Source organism: Callithrix jacchus, chromosome 8 (assembly GCF_049354715.1).
Source record: "Callithrix jacchus isolate 240 chromosome 8, calJac240_pri, whole genome shotgun sequence".
Classification (NCBI taxonomy): Eukaryota; Metazoa; Chordata; class Mammalia; order Primates; family Cebidae; genus Callithrix; species Callithrix jacchus.
In genome coordinates, this window is record NC_133509.1 from 108,663,580 (window position 1) to 108,678,799 (window position 15,220).

Sequence of the window (15,220 nt, forward strand, 5' to 3'; positions counted from 1 at the left end):
AACTACAAGCCCCTAACACACTGTGCATGGCACACTCAATCCCAGGTGCCTGCTTCGTCATCCCCCGCAGACAGCAGGCTCCACGGGGCAGGGTTGGCAGACCGTTGTACCTTGCACTTGGTTTGTATCTGCCTGTCAGGATGCTCATTCAAGACTGCACCCAAAGTGAGTCAGAACCATGCCTGGGCAGAGGCGACACTCACAGCCAGCATTCCTGCCCTAGGCTCCTGCCTGCTCCTGACTTCTGGGCTCTCTGATGCACATAGAGCTCCTCAAGATGCTGGGATGAAGTGAAAAGGCCCAGCCTGGGACCCACCCCACCTCTGGCCCTAGTCCCTCTCCACTTATGTGGAACACAAGTCCTTTTCCCTGCTGGCCCATAAACCCCTTGACTGTCACCTGCTGCCCCACACTACATGTAGACCAACTGGAAAAGTGCCTGCTCCACTGTTGCCCTCCACCCCACTTTTCCAGGCTTCCACCCCCACCTAGACCGTGGCCAGGGACATAAGCCTATGGGTCTGTTTACCTCATGCCCTGAAATGGCTGGGTCTCAAGATACTAAGGTCTGGCCAGGATGCCAGGGAGCCATAACAAGCACCTCCCCCCGCCCAGGGGAGCACAGCATGGCCCATCTGGCCTCTTCATCTGGGCTCACATCCTGAAAAGCTCTCTCAGACATTCTGGGGTCTCCACATACAGCCAGACTAGGTAAGTGACCTGGAAGTGTCATCTTAGGCAGCTAGAGTCGCCCAGGCCCCTAGACAAACCTTCCCTCTGGACCCCATCTACAATGGCACATGCACCCCACCAACTGGGACTTCACGCACAGGCCAGTGTACCCCATTTCTGTAAGCCATGGGGCACATAAGCCCTATTGGGGGTTTACAAACCAATAAGGAAGGAGGCTCTGATACAACAGATGTAGACCTGACTCCCACAAGTGTTATTTTCCCTGGGAGCACAAGAGAGCAAGCACGAGGCCCTATGGTCAGCCCATTCCCAATCCAGAGAGTCCTTGGACCATCATTTCTCTGGACTGAACGTCAGCTCTGAAATGCAGAGCCCAGGCCAACAGGCCAGAAAGTCACGAGTCCCAGGGGTCTCAGACATCAGGCTGCTCTGGATCAGAAGCTTGGCCAGGGTTCAAGCTACCTGCAGTTTGAGCTTTCACAGTAAAAATGCCAACAATGAGATGCTTTTAAAGGGATATGTGTAAGAAGAATCCTTTAAGGCCTTTTGAGGCACTCTCAGGGCTCTGTCCAGGCTTCTGCCTTGATTGCTTCCCTCCCCCACAGCCCCGCAAATGCCCACAGGGTGTCCATGGGAAGCTGGGATAGCAAGGCGGCTTTGCAAGGAGGGGGTAGGTGTTGGGCTGCTAATATGGAGAAAAAACAGTCATGAGCAAAGCCGGAAAAGGATTAAGCCTCCAGGCTCAGCTTTTGCCTGCAATGAAGGGACTGTCTGCCTTCCTCCTAAGCAAAGGCCATGAATCACAGGCAGCCCAGGAAAACATCTTCCAACAGGAGCCCAGGAAAACCTCTTCCAACAGGACCCAGGGAGGAAGCAGGCAGGTTTAGGCTTCCTCTGCAGGAGACTCAGCAGCTGTTTCTGCAGCCAGGTCCTCAAGAGACTAAACCTCTGGTGAGGGCCTCCTGGGACCACTGGGGTCCCTGGTCTGCCTCCCCACAACCCTCCCTAGGCCCTACACAGCTCCCACCACTGGAGGCTGCTCCAACTCCTCGCTCCCCTTCTGGAAAGGCCTGGCTTCCCAGCAAGGCTAGGGCAGGGCTCTCTGAAATCTGTGCCTGAGCACCCCGGTGCCAGACTGCCTTGGTCCAAGACACAGATGAGACTACTCACAGGGGCCTCCCTTGACATGGTCCTGCCCAACCCACTCCCCTACCACACACCCTCCCTGCTGCAGCCCTGCAGGTCGGCCTGCTGCCCCTTCATCCACTCCACAAGCATTTGCTGAGCACTTGCTGCAAGCCACGCTCAGGGAGACACAGAGACAAGGCATAGTCCCTACCCTCCCAGAGCTTCCAGGCCGCTGGGGAGAGAGAGATACAGAAACACATGTTAATTATAATGCAAGGCAGCCCGTGCAGGGGTTAGAGTTAATCGACCTCTGGGGACCCTGCAGGACCTCCCTGAATTTGAGCCTCCCCTAGAGCTGTTCCTTCTACCTAGAAGCCCTGCCTCCACTCTTACAATCTGTTTCTCTCAAGGTCTATCTCCTCCAGCTAGCTCTCCAGCACATACTGTTGTCACCCCTTCTGAATCTTCATGCTCTTATACCACTATCCCATAATGCTTCTTCAATTCCCTTCTGTTCCTGCACAGAGCCTAAGCAGCAGGGCCTGGAGACAGCATGATCCAAGGGAGAGGGCAGTGACTGCTTGTCAGGTAACCAGCAGATGTCTGGTCCAGGAGCTGCCACTCACTGGTTCCTGCCTTTGAGGAGCTTAAGAGCCTGTGGTGGGAAGAGATCTACATCCAGGGACCAAATAAACACCTTTTTAAAAAGCAAGTGCCATGCGGAACAGCAGCTACCAGGACTAGCTGCATGCCAAATATGAGAGAGTACTGCTTATCTGCATAACCACTTATTCCTAACTGAGAAATAAGGAAAGGCTGGCTCTGAAAGTAACTTGTCCCAGTTCACAGAGCTCACGACTAAGGAGTCAAGATTCAAATCTAAGCCTCCTGCCCCCAAACCAGGTTTCTCTCTGTCACTGAGTCAATGCCCGTCTGTGTGGAGTCAAGCAGTAGTTCTTAAACCTCAGTGTGTGCAATAAAACCACCCTGAGAGACTGGTTCATGGGTCTGGTGGGGTGGGGGGTCGGGGGTGGGAAGAGCAGGATGGGGAATCTAGGATGCTTCACAAGTAGCCAGGTGGTGTCCAGGCACTGGAGCAGGAGATGGGCTAAAGGGTCATGCTGGGCATGGTGAAGTTTCCCAGGATCCACCACTCCCCATTCCCCAAAGGCACTACCTGCCAGAGTGCTGTGCCCTGCCCAGGAGACGTGAGGGGTCGCACAGAGCCCTGAGGAGACCGCACTCAGCCAGTCTTAGAGTTGATTATGGCTCTTACCTCGCCTGGGGCCTGGGACCCAACTGAGTGCCCATGTTTACTGAACACTTACTATTCGCCAGCACTGTGTTAAGTGCATTGCCGGCAGCACCTTATTTAACCCCTACAGTTCTGTGTCCCATTATTTACAGGCCAGGAAAGGTATACTCAAGAATATCTATTTAATACAAAAGAAGACAGTAATGGAAGAACAAAAGAATAAAAAAGGCATGAGAAATAAAGAAATCAAATAACAAAATGGCAGCATAAATCCTACCTTATCCATAATTACTTTAAATGTGAATGTATTAGATATCTAATCAAAAGGCAGAGGTTGGCAGAATGGACTTTTAAACAAATATGCAATTACATGGCAGATGTACTTTTTAAAAAAGGTGTAATTTCTTTAAAAAAAACACACACTTTACATTCAGAGATACAAATAAGTTGGAAGTAATTAGCAGGGCATGGTGGCACATGCCTGTAATGCCAGCTACTCCAGAGGCTGAGGCAGGAGAATCATTTGAACCCAGGAGGCGGAGGTTGCAGTGAGCTCAGATGGTGCCACTGCACTCCAGCCTGAGCGACAGAGCAAGAGTCTATCTCAAAAAAGAAAAAAGAAAGTAAATGATGGAAAAAGAGATATCATGCAAACATTAGCCAAAAGACAGCTGGAATGGCTATACTAATATCAGACAAAATAGACTTTAAGACAAAAACTGTTATTAAAAACAAAGAATATTTTATAATGATCAACGTGTTTATCCCTCAGGAGGCTATACCAGTTATAGACATGCATGTACCTAACAGAGTCCCAAAATACATAAAGCAAAAACCGTCAGAATTGAAAGGAAAAATAAGCAACTCAATAGTTGGAAACTTAAATACTCTACATTTTTCATTTTATTTTATACATACACATGAGAGAGAGAAAACACTCTACTTTAAATACTGAACAGTACAACTAAATAGAGATCGACAAGGAAATAGAAGATTTAGGCCCTATAAACCAATTCGACCTAGGAGAATACACACTCTTCTCAAGAGCACACAGATACTGCAGCTGCAGGTGAACTGGTTTTTTTTTTTTTTAAAAAAAGGGCAGGCCTGGCCGGGCGCGGTGGCTCACGTCTATAATCCCAGCACTTTGGGAGGCCGAGGCAGGTGGATCATGAGGTCGAGAATTGAGACCATCCTGGTCAACATGGTAAAAACCTGTCTTTACTAAAAATACAAAAATTAGCTAGGCATGGTGGTGCACGTCTGTAGTCCCAGCTACTCGGGAGGCTGGGGCAGGAGAATTGCTTGAACCCAGGAGGCAGAGGTTGCGGTGAGCCGAGATTGAGCCATTGCACTCCAGCCTGGGTAACAAGAGCGAAACTCAGTCTCAAAAAAAAAAAAAAAAAAAAAAAAGAGCAGGCCCAGTGCAATGGCTCATACCTAAATACCTAGATTTTGGGAGGCCAAGGTGGGAGGATCACTTTAGCCCAGGAGCTTGATACCAGCCTGGGCAACAAAACAAGACCTCGTCTCTACCAAGAAAAAAAAAATTAGCTGGGTGTGGTGGCCACTGTAGTCCCAGCTACTTAGGAAGCTGAGGCAGGAGGATTGCTTGGGCCCAGAAGGTTGAGGCTGCAGTAAGCCGTGTTCATGCCTCTGCAGTCCAGTGTGGGTAAAAGACTAAGATTCAGTCTCAAAAAAAAAAAAAAAGCACATGGAACATTCTCTACAACTCATCATCAATTAGGACATAAGACAAGTCTCAACAAATTTAAAAGGACTGAAATCACTCAAAGTATGTTCTCAATCGAAATGGGCTGAAAATGGAAATCAATAACAAAAGGTTAAAAGTAATTCACCTAGTTCTCTCAGCTCAGAAAGGCCCCTCCCTCCTCACCTCATGTTCTCCACTCCTTTGGCACAGCCCTAGGCAGCCACAGAGCTCAGACTCTTGCAAAGGCCTGGGTAGCCCCTCTCCCATTTCCTGATACCACACACACACTGAACCTGACCCCAAGCTTGATCCTGGCATCAAAACAACTAGCGGATGGAGAGGCCTTTGGGATTGCAACAGCTTGTCAGGCAGCCCTGCTTTTCCCTGGGAAAAATGGCCACAGGCAAATATTTCCACTGCCATGGCCATCTACAAAATATCCAAAAGACAGATCCTTCCCTAAAGAAGGGTGCTAACATTTATGGAGTACTTCCCTGGGCTGGGTCTTTTACATATTCGAATCAATGTTTATAAACCTCCTAAGGAGGAGTCTTATGTCCCCATTCTCCAGAGGGAAGTTGAGGCTCAGCTGTTACAGAGGCAGAAGCAAGATTCAAATGTCTATTGTGTGCCTTCCAAGTCCTTGCTCTTTCTACCACCCTCCCAGAAAAATCTGAAATCTACACCTGCTGGCCTCAGAAGGAATGCTACACTTGAGAACTTCACAAAGCCAGCTCCTGCTGCTCTTCCCTGGGGGCATTTCCAAGCAGAGCATGGTTTGTTAACACTCCTCTTAAGAAACAGCCCCAGTCTGCCAGAAACAAGTTCCCCTCCAGATTGCGGGGCATCTGTAAAAGCCCCTGGAAGCCAAGAGAGCCCAAAGGGTATTGAAGTGTCAGGGACTGCAGGGGTGAGCTGGAGGCTGCAGGCTCAGCACCATCTCACCCTGGAATAAAAGCCTCCATGCCACATGGAGAAAGGTGGCTTCAACCTCTCTTCAGAGCCAACTGGCAAAGCAGGGCCCAGCTGAGAAAGCTGAACAGATTCCAAATAGCAAGGGATGTAAATGTTCACCTACTCCAATTCCTCGTTCCACAGAGCTGTCCAGAGAAGGAAAGAAACTTGCCCGAGGACACACAGGAGCAAAATCAAGGATTGCAGTAACAATGCTTCGTGCCTCCATTTAGGCAGGCTCCATCAGTTGGCAAGACACAGGGCAAAGCGTGGAGCCAAGGTTTTTCCCAACATCACACAAACAGGGCTTCATCAGTACCTCCAACATTTCCATTGAGGGTGCTATTACATGCCAGGCATGGTGCTAAGCACACTACACACAGTATCCTGTGTAATCCTCTCACAAAAAGGTAGGTATTATCATTATTGTTTTTGTAGAGATGGAGTCTCACTTTGTTACCTGGGCTGGTCTTGAACTCCTGGCCTCAAGGGATCCTCCTGACTCAACCTCCCGAAGTGCTGAGATTACAAGCGTGAGCCACCACACCAGGCCATCAAGGTAGGTATTATTATTCCTTCTTTCTCAACAAGGAAACTGAGAAGAACTGAGGTCAAATCACTTGTCCAGTCATAGCAGTATAGAGGCAAGGCCAGAACTGGCACCCAGGCCTGCCAGTCTCTAGAGCCCTTTCTGGAAACTTCCTCCCCACAGAGTTTCAGACTTGGACGTCACACCAGGCTGCCTGGGACGGACGGCAGCGGCTTCTGAGTTGCTCATATCTGCTCCCAGAAAAGCAGCTTCAGCTAGCCTGAAAACCACCATGATGTTCTGAGATGTGGCTGGTTGGGTAAGGTGAGTGGAAGAGGCCCGGCAAGTGAGTGCTTTGAAGATGAAGAGGCTACAGGTGATTACCACCACTGGGCCAACCTGTGGAGGGCTCGGCATCTTTTGCCTAAGAGGAAGCCACACCCCTTCCACACCCTCCAACCCCACGCCTAAGGTTAGCCAACAGCTCTTTAAAAATAAAGCCAGACCAGGCACGGTGGCTCACACCTGGAATCCCAGCACTTTGGGAGGCCGAGGTGGGTGAACCACCTGAGGTCAGGAGTTCAAGACCAGCCTGACCAACATGGAGAAACCCAACCTCTACTAAAAATACAAAATTAGCCAGGTGTGGTGACATATCCCTATAGTCCTAGCTACTCAGGAGGCTGAGGCAGGATACTCACTTGAACGCGGGAGGCAGAGGTTGCGGTGAGCCAAGATTGTGCCATTGCACTCTAGCCTGGGCAACAAGAGCAAAATTCTGTCTCTAAATAAATAAATCAATAAATAAAGCCTTCAGCTGGGCGTGGTGGCTCATGACTATAATCCCAGCACTTTGGGAGGCCGATGCAGGCAGATCAGGAGGTCAGGAGTTCCACACCAGCTGGGCCAACATGGTGAAACCCCATCTATACTGAAAATACAAAAATGAGCTGGGTGTGGTGGTGGGTGTCTATAATCCCAGGTACTTGGGAGGCTGAGGCAGGAGAATCACTTGAACCCAGGAGGCAGAGGTTGCAGTGAGCTGAGATGGTGCCACACTGCACTCCAGCCTGGGTGACAAAAGTGAAACTCTCAAAAAAATAAAAGTAAAATAAAGCCTTTCTTCTCCCCCTGCTTGTCAGATACCCTGAGTCCCTATGGAGCCCATGCTCCTGTCCCTTCTCCTGGAACCCTGAGGACTAGGTCAAATCAGCTCTCTGCTTGGGTTCCCCACCCAAGACACTGAACATCAGCCCCCAGCCATAGCCTCCCGTATCTCCGCATGGTGTTCTCAGAGCGTTGCTCCTCCCAATAACTTAACTTCCTAAATAAAATCTGTTCATCACACATCCCAAGTAGAGGAGAGAGAGATGCCCACTCACTCCAAAGATCATTTGTCCAAATCTCCATTTCATGGCTCATACAACCAAGTCCTCAAAGGTAAAAGTGTCCTGTTTAAGAACACATGGCTGACTACTTGAATAAAGCTGTGGTGAGGGCCTCCCAGGTGGATGTTCTCCTACTCAGCACCACTCAGACCTGGCAATGCCAGGTCCCTGACATTGGTCTGGGAGAGGTAGAGCAGGGGGTGTTGATGTGTGCATCAAACCTATGAAGTCTTCATCAACCCAGGCTCTCCTGACTGGCCAGGGCTGGAAAGGGCCAAGACCCAGCTAGTGGCTGCCAGTGTGGTGTGAGAGTGAAGAATGAGAGCAATATGGCTCCCCAATATGTGCTAGTGACCAGGAAGCATAAACATTTGCCACCAGCAGAGTGGGAAGTCTCAGTGTGGCTGCCTGGGGCCTCCTAGAAGTGCTGCAAAGTGGGCACAGAGAGACACCCATCTGAATCCAGAAACATCACATCAGCCTCACACCCTTCCTCAGGCCCAGGTCAAGATGCAAGACTTTTGCCAAAGGCTTGCACATTCTTTGCATTTCTCCAGTCTCTGAGCAGCTGCTGCAGGGCCTTTTCTCCTATGTTGATTTATTCTTTATTGTTCCTAAAATACACCCAGAGGCCTTTGGCACAGTGTGCGGGCACAGCAGAGCATCCAGCCCAAGCCCCAAGTACACACCGACCAGGCTCTCTGGGACCTGGGCCAAGCTAGCTGGAACGACGGGCCCCAGGTCAGACCCAGCAGCCAAGAAGGGAGACCAAAGATCCCACCTAGCCGCAACCTATGATCTCCAGAGCTGTTCTCAGTACCTTAGAGGCTGAGATACTTTTAGGGAGGAGGAGACATTTGGGAGGTCCCCAGGAAGCCCACACTAAGCTGAAACCAAGCCTTTCCTCTCCTCCAGTACATGAGCCTGGCCAGGTAGTCCTCAGGCCCAGAGGTGAGTCCTCCAGGGCAGGGCCTCAGGGCTCAAGGTTGGACTCCTGGCTGCCCTTCGAAGCATCTGGAGAGGGAGGCGAGAGGGAGGCGGCAGAGAGGTCTTCCCCACCCTTTCAGCCCAAAATTCCTCCCCTTTCAGCACTTCGCATCAAGGATCAAAGCATTGTTCCTAGTGCACATGAAAAGAGCCGGAGGAAGTGTGGGAGCTGCAGGGTAAAAGAAGTCAGAGGCAATGTGTGCCAGCTTCTCCAATGGCCAGCCTCTGTAAGCCTAGCATTCCCTATTGGTGAATGGGCACAACAGCTTCATCTTAGTTACTGTGGGATTCAATGAGGTAATACATAGATGAAGTGCCGTCTGACACAGAGTACGCACTCAATAAATGTGATTCCTATCTCCCTTGCTGTGTAGGGGTGGCTCAGACATCATTATCAGTCTTTAACACCTTGAAGGAAATGAATGGTCCGACTCTTCCAGTTCCACAGCTGGCAGAGAGCAGGGCTGGCCAGGTGGGGCAAGACAGGGAGACTCAAAGTCCTAGTAACAGTGTCGGGCTCTGCAGGCACACAGGGCTCCCGGCCTACAGAACCAAGAGAGAGAGGTCTGGCAAGAAAAGTCCAGAGGGCACCCAGCACGGGCCTCCTTTAAACTCAGCTATGCCAGCAGGGCCTGCCTGCAGGGATACAGGGGGATGAGGGTGTTTCCCAGATAATACAAGGATGAGCCACCACCCTCCTGGGCTCGCTCTAAGAAGAGCACTAAAGCGGAAGGTGCAATGGCCAGAAGGAGGCTGAGGAAGGGCTGCAGGAAGTAGAAGGGACTCCCGGTGTAGCAGAGACACGGGGCCTGCAGAAAGCAAGCAAGCCTGCCCAGAGGCCACCACAGTAAATGTCCCACAAATGGAAATGCCCGCCTGGTTATTTTTGGTGCCTCTTCTGCCCAAAGCCGGTAAGGAAAGGCAGCTGCTAGCAACATGGAAGAGCTGTTTACACTCAAGTATGCAAGCATTACAACAGGGACAGAAAGCACAACTAGCAGCAACCATGCAGACGGGCCTCTTCCCCCATTTTTCCTCTCCCAACTGTCCCCCCCGCTGCGTGCTGCACAGCTGACACAGTGTGGGTACTTCTGCTTTCACTCAGATCCAGCCTCCCAACCACAGGACTCACTCACGTACACGCAAACAGACAAATAACTATGGAGCCAGCTGAGGGTTGAGCCACACCCATGAGCCAAGACAGTATTCCTTTGGACTCTTCCTGCACTCAAGCTGCCCTCCCAGCTTCCAAACTGGGAGGAGTAGCAATCAGGCAAGGGACACAGGAGCACTCCCTTTCTACCCTCCCAAAGTGAAAGTGGAGCCAGTCTTTAAAACATCAAGCAACACTCACCACCTCTCAGCTTCCCCATTTGAAAATGAAGGAATTGGACTAGATGTCCCAAAGGGTTTCCTAGCACTGGGATGATCCCCTGGAGGCCAGAACTATGAGCTGAGGCCAGGTGGGGCCTCAGACAGGAAGGTCAGGTTGTGGGGAAGGATCTGTGCCACAGCCAGGAGCTGCCAGTGCACATGCACTCTCAGGGTTGCAAGTTATCACTTAAGCCCATTTCTGAGCTGGGGGTGGTGGGGACTTACCTACTAAAGAACCGTCGTCAAGTTCTGGCAACAGCAAGCTGGATAGGGGCCTCTTTTTGCCCAACTGCTGGGGAAAGCAGGGGATCAAAATCCCTTACCATATTCCTTCTGGTCTGGACTCCAATTCCCCAGAGAAGCTGCGAGGCTTTAGAAAGAAACCCCTTCTGGCTGGCTACAAGCCTACTATAGCTCACTTTCTCCATCCAACTTTTAACCCAGATAAACCTTGCCCTGGCTGCTTCCCTCACTCCTTCCTTCCCAGGACTCCTGGAAGAAGAAGCACTGCCTGGAAAAAATGCTGTCACCACGAGAGCTCCCTGCGGCTGGGAGAAAGGCAGAGGGAACAGGGAGCACCTTCCCTGGCTGGCCACAGCACAAGACTGTGTTCCAGGAAGAGCAAGAGCGACTGCCAGGGAAGCCTCAGACCCAAGTCCCCACTCTTCACCAGCAATTGCAGCCCTCAGGGAGACCCCCACTCCCATCCCAGCAAAACTCCCGTTCTCCTCTGACAGTGGCAACTTTCTTCTTTTATAATTCTTGGTGTCTCCTTCGCTGTTGCACCTAATTTTAATGGGTAAAAGAGCCAAAGCAGTCTTTGGAGGAAAAACTCCCACCCTCGGCTCTACCCAAACCTCTCCCGAGGTCACACTGTGAGGCTTCAGGTGAAGCAAACAGGGGACTTTTTTTCCTTGGCTGAGAAAGCAGCCTTCCTCCTGCCCACCCACGTGAGCAGCTCAGCCTGGGGCCTGAGCGGGTAGGTTCCCAGGAGCACAATCTGATCTCTGGGAAACTGGGCCCTCAACCCTCGGCTGCAGGGACAGAGTCCCCTCAAAGGCGCACAGACGCCAGGCCTGGGCCACATGTCTAGGGTGGAGTAGATCGAGCAGTTGTTCCCAGGGCACAATGAACTTCATTTATACAAGCCTCAGAGGCCTGGTAGATTGCTTTCCTACTACAAGCATTTCCTCTTCCTTGATAGGAGCAAAAGGCAAACACACTGGACTCAGTGGGAACTGATGAAATGAGAGTTGCCATCTGTTGAACATCTAGTATGTGTCAGTCACTTTGCATGCATAATCCTGTCTAACCTTCATGGCCTATGAAGTACTAGTATCATCCACATTTTACAGGTGAAGAAACTGAGGCCCAAGAAGTTAAGCAATGCCCAAAGCCACACTGCAAGAGGAGAGGCTGGGGTATGAACCCAGGTCTGCCCAAGCCTCATTCTCATGCACCCACCAGACTTGCTGCAGTCACTGCCCAAGTGACTGTCCATACACCATCCAGGAAAGGCGTTCTGAGTATGGAGGCAGAAGTCCTCCAGAATTTTGCTGGATCAGATCAGATCCAGAATCTGATCTGATGCACTATTATTGCTCCCAAGTGTGTGACTGTGAGAGCCCATGTCTCTCTCTCTCTCTCTCTCACTCTCTCTCTGCATGTGTGTGTGTGTGTGTGTGTGTGTGTGTGTGTGTGTGTGTTGAGGTGGAGGGAGGGTGATCTGGATTCCAAATTGCAGTTTCCAACATTAAAGTAACGCTGTAATGCTTCTGTGTGTGTGTGTGTGTGTGTGTGTGTGTGTGTGTGTGTGTAGAGGTGGAGGGAGGGTGATCTGGATTCCAAATTGCAGTTTCCAACATTAAAGTTATGCTGTAATGCTTCTGATTCATAAAATGAGCTCATAGTCTCACCATATCCTGAATGTTGCTTCGAATGCAAATGCAGATCCCTTAGTAAGAACTGGGGATTTCAGCATACTCCACCCTAGCCTCAGCCCAGCGTGCAATTTTTCAGTCCCGGAGTCAAGAGGTCTCATTTGCAGAAAGAAGCAATCCCTCCAACAGAATGCGACCACTGGCTCTACTTCCTGCCACCTGCAGTGAGTCAGGGAAGAATGGAGCCCCAGGCTGCTTCTGTACTGATGCATGCGTGCCTGCACACACACAGGAAGGGTGCCAACCTGGGCTGGCCAAAGGAAGTGCTCAGGCTAGCAGATCCCCAGAGAGATGGCTCCACAACTCTTTCATCCTGAGGTCCCCTTGGGGTCAGGATGACTGACACATGCACTCCACAAGGCCAGCTACATGGCAGTGCCAGGAAACTGGGTTCACCAGCACCACAATCACCCCTGGTGGACCGACCTTTTCGAAACCAGTGATGCAATGTGAGGAGGTCCCAGCAGCAGGGACTCACTGGGCCCAATGCATGCCAGGTCCACATTTTTTTTGATGGAGATATTTCACCAATTTGTTTAATTAACATGCACTAAGACCAGGCATGGTGGCTCAAGACTGTAAACCCAGCTCTTTGAGAGGCCAAAGCGAGTGGATTTCATGAGCCCAAGAGTTCAACACCAGCCTGGGCAACATGGCAAAACCCCAAAATTAAATTTACAAAAAATTTAATTTTGTAAAAATACAAAATTAGCCAGGTGTGGTGATGTGTACCTGTAGTCCCAGCTACTTGGGAGGCTGAGGTGGGAGGACTGCTTGAATCCAGGAGGCTGACGTTGCAGTGACCTGAGATCATACCACTACACTCCAGTCTGGGAGACAAAGGCCAAAATAAAAAAGCACTGAACACTTACTAGATGCCAAGCATTGTGCAAACCCTTCAGAGCTCACACTAGAAGCAGAGGCTACCATAATACTGAAATGTGCTTTAAGCATTTTATATATACTAACTCACAGAATCCTCCCAGCAACTCTATGAAGGAGATACTGTACAGGTAATCTAGCTCAGAGTCTTTGTTTTTGACCACCACACTATGATGTGTACACAAATAACTACATAAGGTGGAAATGAGTGTTCAGAAGATGCCTATGGCCTTCAGAAGTGGCATTTGAATCAGGACTAGAAGAACAAGCTGGAAACCCCTAGCCACTTTGTGGTCCCCACCCCAGCATGAGCAAAAGAGGGGCTATCAAGGCCGAAGATTCCTGGACTGGGCCCATTCCCCTTCCCCTCTTCTGTCAGAGGTCTTGGCAACGCTGGGCAGCCTTTCTCTGGGGACTGTAGCCACAGGAGGCCCTCAGCTGAAGTCCATAACTGCATGTTGTCTTGTCTTTTCTTCCACGTATTGAAAGCAGCAGCCCACAGGGTCAAACACTGGGGCTATTTTTAAATCTAACATGTAAAAATTAAATTCTCATCCCCATGGGCACTCCAGGGCACTCTTTCCTGGGGTGGGGTGAGGAGCTGACAGAGCCACAGGAGTGGGGGTTCTGCTGACACGTGGAGACGCCACACTGGCAGTGGGTAGGCTGCTCCGGAGCAAGCTGGAAAGCTGTATGACCTGGGGGCATCCTTCAGGTTCTTCACCCCTTTGTCCCCCGGGGAGCTACACAGACCAGAGTAACCAGCCAGAAACCAATCCAATTAGAGTGGAGACTGGACCAGGGCCATGCAAGAAGATGGTTTATCACGGTAATTGAATGTTTACGCTCCTATTATTCACTGTCCAGAGAAGTTGGAAAAGGAGGACCTACGAATTCTCAACCCAGGAAGGTTTCTCCTTTCCCCTGGTTCCTGAAGCCACTTAACACCTGAGGAAAGGGTGCATTTCTCTGATCCAAAAGGGGTATGTGCCACACATTCTGTCGGAGGCTCTGGAGCAAGACAGGTGGCTTCTCCCCTCAGGCCCCTAGGGAGGACTGGCTTCTCAGCCCACCTTCACCAGGCCTTCAGTCTCAACCCTGAAGCTGCAGGAATAAGATCCCAGACCATTAGGCCAGGCTCACCCAGCCGGAGCAAGCCTGACATCCCCTCCTCCAGCCGCAGCTGCTAATAGGGATTCCCTGCACACTCGTGCCACTGCAGCTCTCATGGCCAGCCCCTCTTCCCCCATCCGACACCCCCCGCCACCCCGCGCGAGAGGCTCCACAGGCTGGCACACAGGTCCCACGTGGGATGTGGAAACAGAAAGCAGCCACCAAAGTTGTGACCAACAAAGTTTTAAATGGGGCATGTAACTTCCCCTTTCATCTCACCAGCTCTCGCTGGAGGCTGGGCTGGGACGGACACGCGGCCTCCACTTTGGTTGGCAGGTACCTCTTCCGGATTGGGCCGCCTTGAGGCTGAAGCCTGAAGGTCCCAGGGCACAAGAGGCTCCCCTTCCTCCCCTGGGCCCTTACCCAGAGGCCTTGGGGGCAACCTGGCACACGCACTCCTGCATCTGTGACTTGGGAGGCGACGCGACCGGCTCCACCAAGCCGACCATATGAAGGGACTAGCCGAATCTAAGGTTTTGGCGCTGCGGCTAGGCACCACGGAACGCAGCTCCCCGCGAGGCGCCGCGCGGGCTGGGCCGGCTGCGGCTGCGCGGGCGTGCGGGGGCGCGCGGGAGGATGACAGGTCTGAGGTGCGCCCGCCCGCGCAAAGCGCTCCAGCCTAGGCCTCTGCTGACTGCACTTGCCCCAGTTCCCCGCCGCCCCTGCACCTCTGTCCCCCAAACTCCCGGCGCGGACGCTGCGTCCAGCCCCCCACTTTCCCGTGCACGCTGGCAGGGGAAGGGGCTCCCGCGCCAAGTTCCCTCAGCTGGAGAGCCCCTCGCCGCGCCTTCCGGGCCTGGGCTCCGTCACGCCAGCCGGTCTCCGCGGACACCACGTTTTCCTCCCGCAGAGGAGCAGCCGGATTCCCGAGTCGCCGCGGGCCGCCGGGTGGGAAGGGCTTTCCTGGTGGGGCCGCGCCCGGGTGGGCGGGAGCCGCGCGCAAGCTGCGTAGCTGCACAAACACCGCGGGGCTGCGCTGCACACGCAGCTACGGCTGCGGGCCGCGGGGGAGGGGGCGGCGGGCTGCAAGCGGCCCCCGCACGGCCACACGCGCCCATCCAGCGCCTCCCAGGCCGCAGAAGTTCGCACGCGGCGGCCCCCGCTCCCGGCCGCGCCTGCAGAGCTGCAACTCGCTGGACGAGCGGCCACAGCTCGCGCGCCGCCTGGGGTCCCCTCGCCGGCCCCGCCGCGTGCAGGCCTCGG

General features: G+C 52.2%; 1 protein-coding gene across 4 annotated transcripts in view; it reads right to left on the reverse strand.

Annotated features, from left to right (window-relative positions):
- MIDEAS (mitotic deacetylase associated SANT domain protein) overlaps positions 1-15,220 on the reverse strand; it is a 71,931-nt gene that overhangs the window by 30,589 nt on the left and 26,122 nt on the right. Inside the window, exon 1 of one of the 4 annotated variants that reach the window (XM_035260977.3) lies at positions 14,237-14,893. The exons of the other annotated variants lie outside the window; for them this stretch is intronic. The gene's annotated coding sequence lies outside the window, so the exon portion shown is untranslated. Of the gene's footprint in view, positions 1-14,236; positions 14,894-15,220 lie in introns of those variants that run through there. 4 annotated transcript variants of the gene reach the window in all.